This window comes from Pagrus major, chromosome 22 (genome assembly GCF_040436345.1).
Source record: "Pagrus major chromosome 22, Pma_NU_1.0".
In the NCBI taxonomy this organism is placed as follows: Eukaryota; Metazoa; Chordata; class Actinopteri; order Spariformes; family Sparidae; genus Pagrus; species Pagrus major.
The window spans coordinates 2,587,403-2,604,315 of NC_133236.1; the positions used below are offsets into that span (position 1 = coordinate 2,587,403).

The 16,913-nt window shown below is 40.3% G+C and overlaps 1 protein-coding gene across 3 annotated transcripts in view; it reads left to right on the top strand.

The window, feature by feature from the left end:
* Positions 1-827: 827 nt before the first annotated feature.
* The window catches only part of fynb (FYN proto-oncogene, Src family tyrosine kinase b), a 161,082-nt gene continuing 144,996 nt past the window's right edge, over positions 828-16,913 (top strand). For 2 of the 3 annotated variants that reach the window (XM_073492831.1, XM_073492830.1), the window contains exon 1: positions 888-971. The gene's annotated coding sequence lies outside the window, so the exon portion shown is untranslated. Of the gene's footprint in view, positions 972-16,913 lie in introns of all 3 variants that reach the window. The other variant, XM_073492829.1, reaches the window with a different exon arrangement.

The following is a 16,913-nucleotide window of genomic DNA, read 5'->3' on the forward strand; positions in this document are numbered from 1 at the left end:
CACTTTATTAGAATTAAAATACTTAACAGAAAGTCATCGTCCACCTATGAAAACATTACATTTAGACCATTTCTAATACCAGAACTGAACTGATACCTTCTATGGCATTACTGTAGCCGCTATTCATACTGACACCCTGTCATACTTTTTTTCCTTTTATCTCCTAATGCTTCTGAAGGCTAGTAAAGGTCTACTTCCTGATGGTTTTGCCTTAATATCTCTTAAAATATCCCCCTGAACTTGTCATAGGTTTACTTGACATCTTAATCGAAGAAATCTGTTTATATACATACACACTTAACCATCCCTGTCCCACCTATCCTCTGATAGGACGACGCTCGTGTCAGTCAATGGACCGGCCCGTTAGGCTCTCTTCACTTGCCCCTTAAAAGCTCTGAAATCACAAGTCTTTTTTTCCTGATTAAAGTAAAAGCAACAAAGTAATCAACAAAACAAAAGATTTTTTATTTTTAATAGCGGCAGGAGTCTTATTCTTTCCTAAGGAAATGTCAAAAAGATGTAAGTATCATTAACAGTCAATTAGTATATAGGGAACAGCAACATTAAAAGTGATTGCAAAATGACCAAAATTACCCCACAATTCTGATGAATACTTTTGCTTTATTTTCTTGTCCTCTGCCCTTAAACCATCACTTCTCCGCTTGATTGTTCCGAAAACACAATACTTTCCTGGTTGTACTTGCTACACAATTCGACATCTCGTTGTTGATAATTGGTGTTTGAATATATCTATTACACTTCGATATGTCCGACAGTTCATGAACGCAACAGTAGAGTCATTGTGGCCCTGCAGAGCTAACGCTATCACAAGCAGCGGCTACGACGAGCAGCAGGGCGACATCAGGGCCACCAAAGCAGCACCGTCTTTTTTTTTTTTTTTTACTGTATAATCATTTCACTATGACGGCAATGGAATATAGTCCAGCAGATTACTAGACGCGTTTGAACTGGTAAGAAACACTGATTTACATTTGACACATCATTCAGCTCGCTTTTATCTTTAAAGCCGAATGAACTACTTTGATTTTCCCAGGTATTACTATTATTGACATCTCCTGAACGGAACGGTGGTTAGCCTGTTAGCTAGCTACACCTCTCTCCAGCTCCATTATATAGAAAGGCTGTGGGTGAGGCGTCGGCTGGGTTTAATGCGATACCCTTTTGTGAATGTGAAATATACACACCAGTATACATCTGGCCTGTTTCACTGGAATGAAGAAACGGCACCCGAAGCTAATATGGCAAATATATTATCCACGGTCAGCGCAAAATTGGAGCACAGGAGCAATACGCTGTTTGATATCACAGAGGAGGCTGTTAGCATCTTGACGCATTGGTTTTTTGACCCCCACCCCATCATCATCATCATCATCATCAACAACAGCAGCAGTGGCATCTCTTAGTATCACTGCTTCGTGGGGTCAGATGAAGGACACAACCTCACATGACTGACAGAGGCTCTGTCATCTGGGATGCATTTAAGGTCCTCTCCATGCAACAGTGCCCAGTTAACTTTGAGGACCAGGTTGCATTCCTCCACATAAGATGCTGTGTGATGCAGGTGAAGTGTGTTGGCATCACTTTAATTTTATTTACCCATGCTTTTGTATCTCTGCTGATGTTTGGTTGTGTTTTGTGGAGGATATCATAGTGTACGACCTGGCCTCCGGACTAACTTTTCATACTAGTTGCACTGGTGTGCCTAATTTTTTCATTTAGGTGCACCAAAAAATACGTTGTAATTTAATTTCTTGACATTGTGTAAATAATTTTAACCAGGAATAAAAGTGAAAATACATGTTTTTCTTCCTTTAAATTACAGCATATGCATCAAGAAATTATGATAATCTCAATTGTTTAAAAAATAAACTGCTAAGTCACAGGCACACTGGTGCAATGGAAAAGGTTTGGTAGCACCCTGGAGCCCTGTGATGAACACATGTATCTACACTTAATATTCTTCTCAATAAGTCAGACATGTTGCACTCTGTCACACCTGTAATGCTGGCTCTTGTCCTCCTAATGTAAACAAAGTTTCTCCATCTCTTCCTTTTCCTAATCTCAGTTAATTGCTCTTGTCACCTCTGTCACCTTTAAAAACAATGACAAGCATCCCTCCATCCATTCAGATGGCCCACTAAACCTGGCCAGGTCTTAACCTCAGCCATTTATTCCACAATGCAAAATTAGTGTAATTGATTTTGCCGTCTGCTGCTGCTATTTAACAGTTTCTCTCTTACATCAGCATTTCTCCCCTCCCCAATGAAGCAGCCTCTATTTACAACATGTGGCAGACACCAAGACATATCACTTGTAATTAGTGTGACTCTAAAGGGAAAACTGCTGAAACTGAAGTGATACAATGTAATGTGGAGTTGTAATTTCCCTTGCTGTCTTTTGCTGCAGAAGTACTATTATTCCTATTTCCAGAAAAAGCTGTCTTCCTCGGGTTGGCAGACACTAAGTGTTATATATAGTCATTTGAGTAAACAAAACGAACATAGGTCAACATATACAGACTCTGTGGTCTCCTTAACTAGTTTTTTAAGCTCTATAAATACAGATAATATTTGACAGGAATTTCTCTCATTTGGGCGGGAAGTCTTCAGTGACACATGGACCCTAACCCAGCATTTTTTTTTCTCACAGAAACCCTGTCAACAAGTAAGCACAAAACTAGTATGAACATATCAGCTGAGAGCTAACAGCTAATATTCTAGTCTAATATCATAATATAGGTATATAATACAGTCAAACAAATTTCCATTACCCCCCACTATCACTATCCCTGCTAATATTCATGCTGTTGCCTGTCCATGCTAATAGCGATGCTATCACTAATCCATGCTAGTGATGTTGATCTTGCTAGAACAGCAGTCTGGTTGTGTTGATAATAACTACTTATGACTATTAACCATACCCCCATTCTCTGTTTAAGAAAGAATGTTTACCGTCTGACAGAAAGAAACACTGACTGGAGGGGGGCTTTAAGGAGCCACAAATCAGTTGAATCATACAGTAGCATGGTTGGAGCTTTCAGTGGCCCCCAGAGCTCTGATTTCAGCATGAAATCAGCTGAGGCATACAGTATTTGATGTGTGTGAGAGATCTTAATTCCCACACAGAGCATATTTAATGATTATTAGGTGAAAATGTTATTTTTGAAAAGCTAAACGCCAACAACATGGATTGAAGCAGAATATTTCGTTAGGTAAAAACTAGGGCTGTCAATTGATTAAAATATTGAAATGCAATTAATCAAATGATTGTCCACAGTTTATAATCCTCTTATCAACATGGGAGTGGACAAATATGCTTGCTTTATACAAATGTATGTTTATTATTATTGCAACAATCCAAAACAATGACAAATAATGTCCAGAATATTCTTCAGAATAACCTCAAAGAAATGGCATGCTCAAAAAATATGCTGAAAGTATATAACTAAACAATGTTAATTGGCCTGCAAGCTGTAGCCACCTATTTAGCTATCACTGTTGAAAGTTTGTCTCATGTAGAGCTGTCCAGGCATCTCCGTTGCAAACCATACAGCGTGGTCCGCCTTTGTCGTGGGGGAGGAGGGCTCTCTGCATCAGCTGTGTGCTTGGCCAGCAAGTGGTATTTGAGACTCAACGTACTCCAGTGGTAACTCAGTCCACAGTGACAGTAAATGCAAATAACAGCTGGCAGGGCTTTGAAGCTGAACTTGCCATTTAAAATACCCTTTTCTTTATCCATTCGCCATTCACAACATTACTGCTGCAACGCCGCCTGATTTCCCAAACTATGGGGCAAGCCGAGGGTCATAAAGTGCGTGCGTTAATGTCGCATTAAAAAATTTAACGCCGTTAAGAGGAATTTGCGTGAACACGTTATCGTTTTAACTTTGACAGCCCTGGTAAAAATATGTTGTGGATTTTGGAAATTATTACATCAATCTTTTTTCAAGTTTTCAAGTGCTCTGAAATTTTTAGAAATGTTCGAATTACTCGAGTCAGAAGCGATCCTACACAAAACAAAACAAAGACAAAAACATTTGCTCATTTTTTCTGCATTTCTGCAAGATCGTGGGATTTCCCAAACTGAATAATTACTGCACATATAAACACAGACATGCTTAGCTATCTCGAGGTTGTTATAACTGAAATACCTGCTGAAGAATAATATTTTCCACAGACAGATTTAGTTAGGCTACTAGATATCTGCAGACTTCATGTGTAGTAACTTCATAGGGTTAAAAATTCCAAAAGCTGAAATGTCTGGAAAAATATCGATGTAATCATTTCTAAAATCCACAATACATTTTTACCTAATGAAATATTCTGCTTCAATATGTGTTTAACCACAAAAACAATATTTTTACTGTGGCAGTAAAACATTTGGTCTGGTATGGTCTTACAGTAATCTAACAGCATGAGAAATTACATTTATATAACTACAAAAACGAACAAGAAAAAAAAAAATCTATATAAATCTATATATAAACTATAATAGTTTGTCCCGTTGTTGTTAAATAATTTATTCCCCAGCCATATTACTTTCACTTCAATGCAGTACTGTTGAAAAACAAAAAGCTGAAGCATAATATTGATGACCTCATGATATGGTAGATAATCTTTAAATATGCTCTGTCTATGATCATATTTGTATTTGAAGTATTTGGTTTGAATATTTCACTGGGTGTGGGTGGTTACAAGACGTATGAACTATTATGCTCAGGTGAAACATTTTCAGCAGAAATGATTGTCATTGCGCTGTATAATTTTTCTGATATTTTTATTAGAAATTCCTTACGCAGTGGCGGATGATAAAAGAGATGCAATCAGTTTATAAAAGTGTGTTCACAAACATCCTCTGCGTATTTTGGGAAGTGAAAGAGGCCAAACACATCATTAGCATTACAGTGCATCTCTTTGTTCTTATTAAATGGCCATCTGAACAGGTCTCCCAGCCCCCACGCTCATCTGGCAGCTGCAGGGCTGTTGAAACTAGAGAATTTTTTCAGCATGTGTCATGCTATGCGGGGTCGAGGTGAGGTCTGAACAAGTGAGTCTTGAGTTTTTTGCGGAAGATGGTGAATGACTCTGCTGTCCTGACATTGGTCGGGAGTTTGTTCCACCATTGAGGTGCCAGAACAGAGAAGAGTTGTGACTTCGCTGAGCGACCTTTGTTTGCTCTCAGCGATGGCGGTACCAGCCGGCCAGCTGATGTAGTGGAGCGAAGTGCTCGCGCTGGGGCGTGTGGTCTGACCAGTGTTTGGAGGTAGATGAGTGCAGTTCCATTGACAGCCTTGAAGGCCAGTACCATCATCTTGAATCGGATGCGGGCTGCAACAGGAAGCCAGTGGAGGTCACGGAAGAGGGGGGTCACATGGGACAATTTGGGTAGATTGAAAACTGCCTTGTCTGGATACACTGCAACGGTTTAGTCGCAGAGCCTGGGAGTCCAGCCAAGAGTAGTCCAGGCAGGAGATGACAGGCGCTTGGACCAGGAGTTGCGTTGCGTCCTTTGTGAGGAAAGACCGGATCCTGCGTATGTTGTAGAGGACAAATCTGCAGGATCTGAGTTGTGAGGTACTCGCAGGCTGGATTGGATTTATTGTTACACATGAGTAAATGTTGAACTACAGATGAATGCAGGCTATGAAAGAGCTGGTGGGGACGTACACTCACATGTGAGAGCAGGACTACAGATCATATGATCACCTCTGAAATGCCTGCAGTCCCTCCAGCATCTCCATATCACAACTTTTCTTTTGCACTCAGAGTTTCACTCAGAGTTTACGCTACACTTTTTGAAAAAAAAATGTATGGCTAATTTGGTCTTTAATGTTTCAGAAGTCCAGCCTTAAAAAACAAATAAGGGTCATATGTTTAAAATAGCCATACATATTGTACAGTTTAATTGCATTCAAACACAAAACAGACAAAAAACTATGACCCGCCGGTGCAGGACATTTTGTCTGTGTGCACCTGTGGTCAGTGCTTTAAGTAGGCCTTTACTGACCGGTAGGTGCAAGTGCATTAACATGTTGCCAGCCTCTCACCTACCTTGGTGAAGTGCTCCGTGGATGGCTCACAATCTGTAGTAATCATTTTGTCATATGTTCTATTTACTTTGCCAAGAGCAAATTTTGGCGTGGCAAAAACACACTGGTTATTACAAATAGTGCCACTGCTTGTGTTTTTACGTATTTATTCCTCAGAGCTGACCAGACAAACACATAGGCCTGTGCAGGCAGCAGAGAAACCCCTCCCTGCAGATCATCACACAAGTCTATTATCCTTCTAACTTCATTGTTGCAGAAGAAGCAACGTCTTGCTTATCCAGTAAGGCATAAAAGCTATATGTTATTAAGTTATTTGAAAGATCAGTGTGTCAATCTGTGTGATTAAAAAAGCAAGTAGAGGAGGAGCAGAATTGATTAGCGCAGAGAAATGTCTTTCCGAACTGCTACAAAAACGTGACGTGCAGAATCTCATTTCCATACATATTTTTTGAGGCAGTAAAATACTCTGCACATGAGCACGTGATTTCACTCAGTGAATCTCTCAGTGTCTTAACAGCTGTGGTAAAACCAAACTTTGGATAATAGGCCTTTAATTATTTTTTTTGTCTTGTACAGGTCACACAATATTAGTTTATTTAATATGCGTTAAATTATTTTGCATATTACCCACCGGACATTTTGACAGTTGATATTTTCATCCTCCAGACAATTACACATGATACTGGCAAAAAGCCATCATATGCCCTAAACTCAACCTAAACCCTGGTTTCACTGTCTGTCACTGTCTTTTTAATTGATACATCAGCGTCATTTAAAAAACAGGATTGTTTGCGAGCCGGCGCGTGCCGATGAGTCATCGATGTAGCAATATCAAGGGAGGAAATAGTGTGGGAAGCCGATACACTCTGCATAAATCTTGTCAAAACAAGGCCCATGGCGAGGTCCATCTTAGGGGTGTTTCTTCAAAGGAATTCAAGTAGCAGGAGTTGTTTGTCTTGCTTCAAGGAGCTGATAGCATCACACAGACCCTTTACCAGCCACCACTTCCACCTGCCACAGCTCGTCTTTGTGTTTGAATACATGTGCGTTGGCTCGTTATGTGCAGAGTCAGTTACAGGTCTTCCAGTGTGGTGTTCTTTCCTCTGAAAAGAATCCGATTTGCTCATTTGCATCTGGAGCGCAGGCAAGACATGAGAGCACCAGCAAAGCGTGGCTCTCTCATATCCTGCTCAACATTTTCTATTTTAATCTTCCTCGGTTTTCTTCTTAATCTCTCCAATTCCATTTAGCTCTCAAGTCCATTTAGCTTTTATTCTAAGGTTCAATAGTGCACTGGAGTGCCTCTGTCTATATTTAAAACCTTACCACTGAGTAAATCGAGCAGAAATCCTTTCATTCTGCCAGCCACCACCCAAGCCGAAAGTTTATAATGCTGCTGAAGCAGTGGAATAGCAATGAGAGGTTCCTGTAACAGGTTTTTTCCAGGTGTTTGATCACTGACTCCATGCATTATGCTATCTAAGACTCTGTCTTGTCTGGAAATATTGTTTCTGTCAAGTGAGACTGCACCTTAGATTTGAGAGCTGAAAACAGGGTGCTTTCTTCTTGATAAATTACTTAAACATTTGATCATTTGAAATTGTTGATGAAAGTATTGATTAGGGGTGTCACAATCTTCCAAATCCACCTGTAGATTTGACTTTCAGTTTTGAGGTTAAGGTTAAAGGTTAAGTTTAAAGTTAAATTCTTTAAAAAGATAGAAGCGTTTAGAACATAAGCTTGACTTTATCCTGGTGTTTTTTTTTTTGCATGTTAGGATTAGGCAAGTTAAAATAATAATCACCAAAAATAAAGATTCCAGAGTTCGACAAAAAATACCACCCTTTGGGACATTTGATGTCTTGGTGTTGGTGTATAGTCGTACCTTTAAAAGCATGGTGCCTCTCCAGTGAACATTGGAGGATCTGAAGGTTAGATAAGTAGCAATCATGTCCTCTCTATTCAAACGATAAACAAGATGGACAATACATCTCATTATATTTTTTATTAATGATTTGTTTACCATGGTGTCACAGACAATTGTTTGTATTTTGATGTGAAAACAAAATTCCTTTTTGTATGTGTGTTAATGACCTGGACAGTTTTCATGCATAATTAACTTGTTGTGAATTTCCCTGCTGTGTCTAATGTCATGTTTGAGTTACAAAGAAGATGTTATGTCCCAACAAAGCCTCCACATGTTGTGTGTGGATGATGCTGTAAGAAAATTGCATTGCAAATGAGCTATTATGTTTTATGGTCTCTATGAATTTCAGTGTGCTGTTTCTGATTTTGCTTCGTGCACATTGCTGAGGCAGCTGCTCATCCTGGCAGTGGCATTATGCTGACACGCCAGACGTGGGCCTTCACTTTCAAAGGGCTCGATCTTAAGTGTGCCCTGTCAATTGTTAAATATCCCCCAAAGTCAGAAAAATCATTCCTGCTGTGGCAATTTTACATTATGATCAGGGTTGGACAGTGCATAGGACATAAACTTCTAGAATCTAATGCCATCTTCATCATTACATAGATTCCCCTGTGAAAATGTAACGCATTAGAAACTAGAATGGCACTCAGTAGAGTGCATACCTCCGCCAAGGCCAAACAGTCCTCTCTAATTCAAGCAAGCCTAGTCCAATATCAAATCAAACATATTTAAAGCCACTGGATCCACATTTTTATTTAGATCTGCATCATATTGTACTCATCAACCATCCAAATACGGCTGATATTTTTAATCAATATCCATGCATTATACCCTGAGAAATGAATGAAAATGTGGAAAAACATCCTATCTTGCAATGACTTAAAGAAAATGAGAAGAATTCTTGGATCCGTCCCATTAGGGAGGTTAGGTTAGGTTTAGGTTTTGCAATTAGGAGGTTGTCATGTCATTCCCCGTTGCATGCGAGAGTCTGTGGCAAGGGCCTCGGCAGACACCGCACGAGCCACGAGCCCAAGGCTAGAAACCTAGCGCATCAAAGCAGTTGCTGATATAATCTTTTAATGGAAGCTATGTCTACTTGTTCAACCTTGGCTTGTCACAGGTTGCATAGTTGCCAGTTTAACCAAAAAAGTGATGTTCTCTTCTCAGATGAAAGACAAATATCTATGTTTTATCATGAAGAAGCAAAGAGTCTTGATGAGTGAAGAAAACATACCTTGCTTTGTGCTATATAAGCTGTGTTCCAGTAAAGGGGCCATATGATAACATATCAATACTAATACACAGACAGTCTAACACATTACCCTCTTCCTGTCAGTCATTCAGGAGTTTTCCTAGTGTTATTCAGGTTATTCAGGTTGTCTTCCTATGACCACACAAAAGCTTTTCAGTGTTTCTGAGGTGTTCACTCGGTCTGAGAAAACATCCTAATTTTTGCTTTCTCAAAAAATACTTTAATCACCTGGGAAATCCCTCTCTCATGCAGTGTAGATGCAGAAAGCCGGTGTAGATGGAGAACATTTTAATCCACTCCTCAGCAGTGTCTGTCAGTCAGCCTTTCAGTGAGGGCTTACAGCCTATTGGCAGTCCTGACCTGTCAGTCAAATCACATCTGTCAGGGCTAATGGGAATGGAGATGTAATATTTTGGATTTACAGTCATGGAAAAAATTATTAGACCACCCTTGTTTTCTTCAATTTCTTGTTCATTTTAATGCCTGGTTCAACTAAAGGTACATTTGTTTGGACAAATATAATGATAACAACAAAAATAGCTCGTAAGAGTTCAATTTAAGAGCTGATATCTAGCCATTTTCCATGGTTTTCTTGATAGTAACCAAAATCACTTAAGTTCTTACATCAATAGCTATGGCACTGTACTGCCAAAAACACTGCTTTTAAGCATTCCATGTTTTCTTTTCTGTTTGCTTTAAACACATGATACACACAGGAGTTAGTACTTGATTGCGTAACCATTGTTTTTGATGACTGAAGCCATGCGTCTTGGCATGCTCTCCACCAGCTTCTGACATTGTTCTGCTGTCACAGCAGCCCATTCCTGTTGCACAAATTCAAACAAATTTGCTTTGTTTTTGGGCTTGTGGTTCTCCATTTTGAGTTTGATGATTTTCCATAGGTTTTCAACTGGATTCAGATCTGGTGATTGAGCAGGCCAAGGCATGGTGCGAATGTTGTGGTTCTCCATCCAGGCTTTAACTGACCTTGCTGTGTGGCAAGGGGCATTGTCTTGTTGGAAAATCCAGTCATTCGAGGCAGGAAAGAGTTTTCCAGCTGATGGAAGAAGACTGTTTTCAAGAGTAGCCCTGTACATGACCTGGTTCATTCGCCCTTCACACAATTGCATTTGCCCTGTTCCACTCATACTGAAACAACCCCAGATCATCACTGATCCACCCCCATGTTTTACTGTAGGGGCAAGACAGTCTGGTTTGTAGGCTTCTCCAGGCCTCCTCCTAACCAGTAAGTTAGCTGGAGTGGGCATCAACTCAAAATTGGATTCATCACTGAAGAGAACCTTAGCCCAATCATCAACAGTCCAATCCTTGTGATCCCTAGCAAAGAGTAACCGGGCCTTCCTGTGCCTTTCGTTGATGAAGGGCTTCTTCCGTGCTCTGTGTGACTTCAGACCAGCTTCAACAAGTCGGTTTCGAACTGTCCTTGCCGAACAAGTCACATTTCTCGACAGTGCCCACTCATTTTTAAGGTCCCTGGAGCTCTGACGACGATTCCTGACACAGGAACGGACGAGTGCATGGTCATCTCGTGGGGTAGAGAGATGTTTCCTGCCGCGGCCAGGTAGCAATTTGGTAGTGCCGTGTTCGGCTTGTTTTTTCTTGTTGTAATGAACAGCTGTCTTGGAGATCTTTAGTTTTTTTGCTACCTGTCTCTCACTCATGCCAATTTCCAGCAGTGCCAAGATGGCTGCCTTTGTGGCTTCACATAATTCTTTTGTTTTAGGCATTATGTGAGAGCTGACAACTTCTGAGTTGTGCTATGGCTTGAATGTAAGCAGGAAACCACTCTAAGCCTTTGCATGTGCAGTGCTGCTTATGACATGAAATGGCCTCTTATATACCCTGGGAATACAATTAAGCTTAAGAATGTCAAATAGGACATAAAGTATTATGTGATCAGCGGCATTTTTTGTCGTGTTCATTGTATTATACCTTTAGTGGTACCAGGTATTAAAATGAACAAGAAATTGAAGAAAACAAGGGTGGTCTAATAATTTTTTCCATGACTGTATTAGAGGTCTAGCATGTCATATCTTTACCATGAACTCCATAAAGATGTTTCAGAAAAACACGCAGCTGGATATATTATCACTACTCAACTTACCCACAGTATGCAAGGTTGCTTTAAATCCATGTAAAGGCTGTAGCCTGCAGCTCTAAGCTTTATTAATGCAGCTATTATTGAAGTGACAAAGTGCCCCACTTACCCTTCAGAGACTAGCCTTGAAATGAACCACAAGTGGGTAGCAGACGGCAAGTTATATGTTAAACTGTTTAAGGCATGGTGTGTCAGAGTGGCGCAGAGGGAGAGCAGTCGCCCACCACCAGAGACCTGGGTTTATTTTCCCAGCAGGGGCATTGCCAGCCTGGCCCGGGCCCACACAGATTATGAGGTAAGAAGTCGGTGAGGGAGCGTGTCTCTGGCGCTGAGATAGTGACTTATGCAGATCTGCAGTGTGGTTTCCTGCTTTTTTCCTCTCCAACTAGAAACCAGGAAAAGACAGGAGGAAAGTGATCAACAGGAGGGGACAGCGGTTTGACCAAATTAAGTTGAAAAATATGACTATTCAGCGTTAGAAGAATACTCAGAAATACTTTTCAGTTTTCATTTAATGGGCCTATTTATAATTCCCATCTACCTGCTTCAATGAATAGGGGTCAGTATTTCACCCCTTCTCAGTTTTTAGTTCAAACCCCTTTCGTTATTAATTTTAAATATTTCATTTGTTTCTATGCAAATTAATAGTTGCAAGTTGTTAAAATTTTAAAGACTGAAATACTTACTACAATGTATATTTACCCATATATTCACCATTCATCAGTTGGTTTGTTGCATTCCTTTGGTACACAATAATTAGAATCAGAATCGACTTTTTGTATGTATGTACACAAACAACTAATTTGACAATAAGTGCTAAATAAAACTTTTGGAGGTACATTCTGAGAAAAGCTCATGCTATTGGTGTTACAAACACAAGTCTGTGTAAGCAGGCATACTAAACAGTCCTTGTAGCCCACATTTGAGTTAAGCTGGCACAAAAGTCTTTCCAGCAGATTGGAATGTTTCATTTCAGTTATTGTCAACACAAAAAGCCTTTTGTGTTTTGCCATTAATTACAAAGTTTACAAAATGTACACAAATATCAGTGGACACAAAAATGCCATTCCTTTTTTAGAGGTAGGAATTTGCCTTGGTGTTTGGTGCATAAAAAGTCAAGGCTATTTCTGCAACCAATAAGACCATAAATATAGAACATAAACATTGCAAAAAAAACATAAATGGAAATACTACAACAAAAACTACAGCAAGTACGTTTGTTTTAGTCTCACAAAGACAATATTTGTCATGGGATGATTGTCAAAGATCAGGGTCAGCTAATGTAATGTTTAGAGACAAATGTCCACTGGGGGGCTTGTTGATGAGACCAGCTGCAAGAATAAAGGGCAGGGTGGTAATTCATCACTGGAGTGGCTGGACTGGAATTCTGGTCCTAAAAAGACAAAGGTGGGGCAATTAATTTAGTTCAGACACATTGTTTTTATTAGAACATGTTAGGACTGTGTTTATTATACAGTGCCTGCTGCATGGTGTCTGATAAGAATTTAACCTGATGTCTTTACAGTCCAGGCAACTTTATTGAAGCTTTATGTGTGGTTCTGAAATATGAGAAAATAATGAAGAATGTACATTAATACATGTCAGCATAAATAAGTACACAGGCCACAGTATGTCTATATACATAGCATTTGCATTCACTCTGTATACACATACAGTACATAAGATAGGCATTTGACTGTCAATGCCGACACTGTGGCTTACACATTGTAACAATCAGCATAGACGTAAATGATAAGGGTAATGACATTAACTACCATGTGATACAGAGAAATAAGAGTTGGCTACAATAATCCCAGCTCAACTATCCACGTTATTGCAAGAGTGATGTGCTCCTCTGCTCTTTTACATGTGGCCGCCTGTCTGTCTCATATAGTGCTAATGCATGGCCGCTAGTTATTAAGGCTTTAACATGAAGATGCATGAAAACATGGCTACACAACTAACTTCATGCACAACATACTATCTAAACTAACAACACACTCATCAGCAATCGACAGAAAACGAAAGACACACAATATTTGGATAAGCCATTGACAGGCCATTATTTTACCGACTGTACCCCAGGGAAGCCATCCCATGCATCTATGGACTCCCCAAGATACACAAGGAAGGAGCACCACTCGGACCCATCATCAGCAGCATCAACTCAGTTACCTAAAACATATCAAAGCACTAAGCCAGTATCCTAACCACTTTGGTAACACTCAACACCACATCAAAAACTCACTCATTATTTTGCCAACATACTTTCTTATGATGTCACATCACTTTTTACATGCATTGCCACTCAAGAAGTGGTGAATACAGTGAAGAAAAACCTGCTACAATACAGCACTCTGTCCAGCAGAACCAACTTCACCCCAGACCACATTTGTGCCTTACTTGACCTCTGTCTGACTACCACCTACTTCCAGTACAGTGAAGGTTTCTACAGACAGAAGCCACGGCTGTGCCATGGGCTCACCGGTGTCCCCAATAGTGGCCAACCTCTACATGGAAGAAGTTGAGAGCAGTTCAGAGTCTTGATTACCTTCACAGGAACTGCTTGCCACTGTTTCAGGTGTGTGAACGACACCTTGATCAAAATCACAACAAGGGAAGTGGAAATCTTCACAGAACATATAAATACTGTGACAGTAACATCAAGTTCATGTGGGAAGATGTCAGAGGAGACAGTCTGCCCTTCTTGGACAGCGCAGTACACACTGAAGAAGACAGAAGCCTCAACACTGAAGTATACAGAAAATCTACACACACAGATCAATACTTGCTGTTCGACTCTCATCACCCACTGGAGCACAAGCTGGGGGTCATCAGAACCCTAAGATCTAGGGATGCACGATAACTTTTTTTTTAAAACCGATAACGATAACTTTCAGCTCCTAAAGGCCGATACCAATAACACACACACATATACATATATATATGATCATGACCTAAGAGCATGACATTAGTACTATGAACAAACCCAAAAACACTTTTGACTCTTTAAATGGAGATATTTATTTTTTCGAATGAAAAACTATTGGCAAGCCTCTCAAAAAAAAATAAAGGCCCCTTGAACTGATGCAAATACATGCATCGGGATTACAAACTGAAAAAGTGCATTCCAGAAGTTCAAAAAAGTAAATATATAGTTGAAAGTCTGTATTTAACCACTGCGCGGTCAGACTCATCATGCTTACAGGGCTGACATCACAAGTCCATATATCCATTGTGAAGCTTATGTCTTTCACGTTGTTATCAAAGTGTGAATACATTTGGCGATCGCATCATACTTCGCTGGAAGGCACACATCAGAAAAGTAGCGGCGGCTCGGCAATGTAAACCATGACTCCAAGTGATTAATCAGGCGAGAAAAGCTTCTGTCCTCAACGAGGGTGAAGTGGCTGGTCGTCAAGTGCCATCATTTCCATGAAGATTATGATGAATGGTATGCTTTTGAATATTATATATACCTAAACACACACTACCAACATTTCATGCTGCCATGGTGATTCCATAATGGTTCACTGTTGCCTCGAGGCAACATAGGCAATTTTCCATAATGGTACGTTGTTGCCTCAAGGCAACAGTTGCATTTTAACAAGTTTCCACTATTTAATGAGCAATTAAATTGCATTTAACCATAAAAAATTCACGTTTACTCATCTATGAGTGTGCATATATTTTTTTCACGACGGAAAAGGGCCAGAAAATTATGTTTTCAGCCACTTTTTAAGGAGCAAAATGACAAAGCTGTTTTCTTTGAAAGTCTGGGAAAAGGGGTTTCAAGATGGCTTCCAAAAATGGGTTCGTTGCCTGAGGGCAACACGGTACCATAGAGGGTTAAGTCTTCAATAGCCTTAGCCTGTCGGTCATTTCTGGCAAATTTCTTGGGTTTTTCGAAAGCCTCGCCAATGTGTGTAAGTCCCGTTGGTTTCTTTGCGGCTGGCTTTAAGTTGCTAGCGTCTTTAGCAGCCCGGGCGTCCTCATATGCTTTCAAAACTCCGTCGAAGCAATGGCTATGTTTCAGGTGATTTATCAGGTTTGACGTATTGAAGCTTGTGCTACTTTTACCTCCTCGTGGAACTTGCTTGGAACATTTGTTACAAATAACAAGCGACCTGTCTTCTTCAGAAACTTTGAAAAAGTCCCACACAATCGACGCCATGTTGTCTGTTTTTAAACGTAAGCACGCTGTGCTGCATTCACGTTGTGATGGAAATTCCCTGTTCCCACATTTGCTAGTCGTTCTTTTGGCCTTTTTAAGTTCATGTTTCTATTGTTTATGTGTAACGTGGAAAAATACTGTGGATATCAATTCAAGTCAGCAACTACCAAAATTATGACCGAGTTAACAAGTTTTTTTCCGACATGAGGGGGTATTCTTGAATTTTCCCAGTCAGAAAGAGTTTTTCTGATTATGCCAACATCACTTGAATGCAGCATTCGCTGTAGGCCATTCAGGTCTCATAGTGGGAGCGGGGCACTGCCGTGCTGACAAAATTAGTAATAATTTCCTGTTATCGGCCCGATAATTATCGTGCACCCCTCCTAAGATCCAGAGCAGACAGAGAGGAGGAGACAGGAAAACGTACCAACATCGTCAATCCTTATGTCGCGGGAATATCTGAGAAACTCAGGTGGATTTTCAATAAACATTATATCCCAGTTCACTTCAAACCTACCAACACGCTGAGGCAGAAACTTGTCCATCCTAAGGACAAAACACCCAGGCCTAAGCAGAGTGTTGGTTTATGCTGTTCAATGCTTACAATTTGTACATTGGGGAGACAAAACAACCTCTCCATAAATGAATGGCACAACACAGGAGGGCTAACTCCTCAGGTCAAGACTCTGTTGTCCACTCTGTTGCCTACAATACAGCACTTAGAATCCACAATATTTACACAGAGATAGATAACTAGTCTCTCTCCCTCATTATCACATTGTTAACACGCACCAGAACTTTCTGAACACAGCAAGCTACTCATGAACGTCGGAATATGTAATAGCAAGGCAGATATATTCACAAGAGCTATAGAACAGTCATAACTTACATTTTGGGTTACACACACAACTTCAAGAAGTCCAAAACAGGAACAAACTGGACGTAAAAGTCTGTTAACGGCTGTTGTGGTGCTCCTCTGTCTCTGCCTGAGTGCAGGTGATGAATAAGTGGACAGATCTGCTGATTCTCATCACTGATTGGTTGGGCATCTCAGGAGAGAGAGGGAGAGAGTCCAGGCCTTTTCTGCATGACCAAACTGCTGAACCTTTGACCGCCGGTCGAAATACAGTAAGACTACTATCGTATAATGTGGTATTTGTGTATAGTTTACATTATAGCTTACTTAGCTCAGTTTTAGCAATGCCACAGTAACAAGAAAACAGTCACATAATGCTAACTGTTACAAGCCCCTTTTAGTTAGAAAATGCGCCACATTTGCAGCCAGGTAAAGGCTGCAATCTGCCGTAAACATGTGACGTGACGTGAAGCACGAAGTTGGGCGTGAACAGTGATGAGTGATCTGGTTATTGA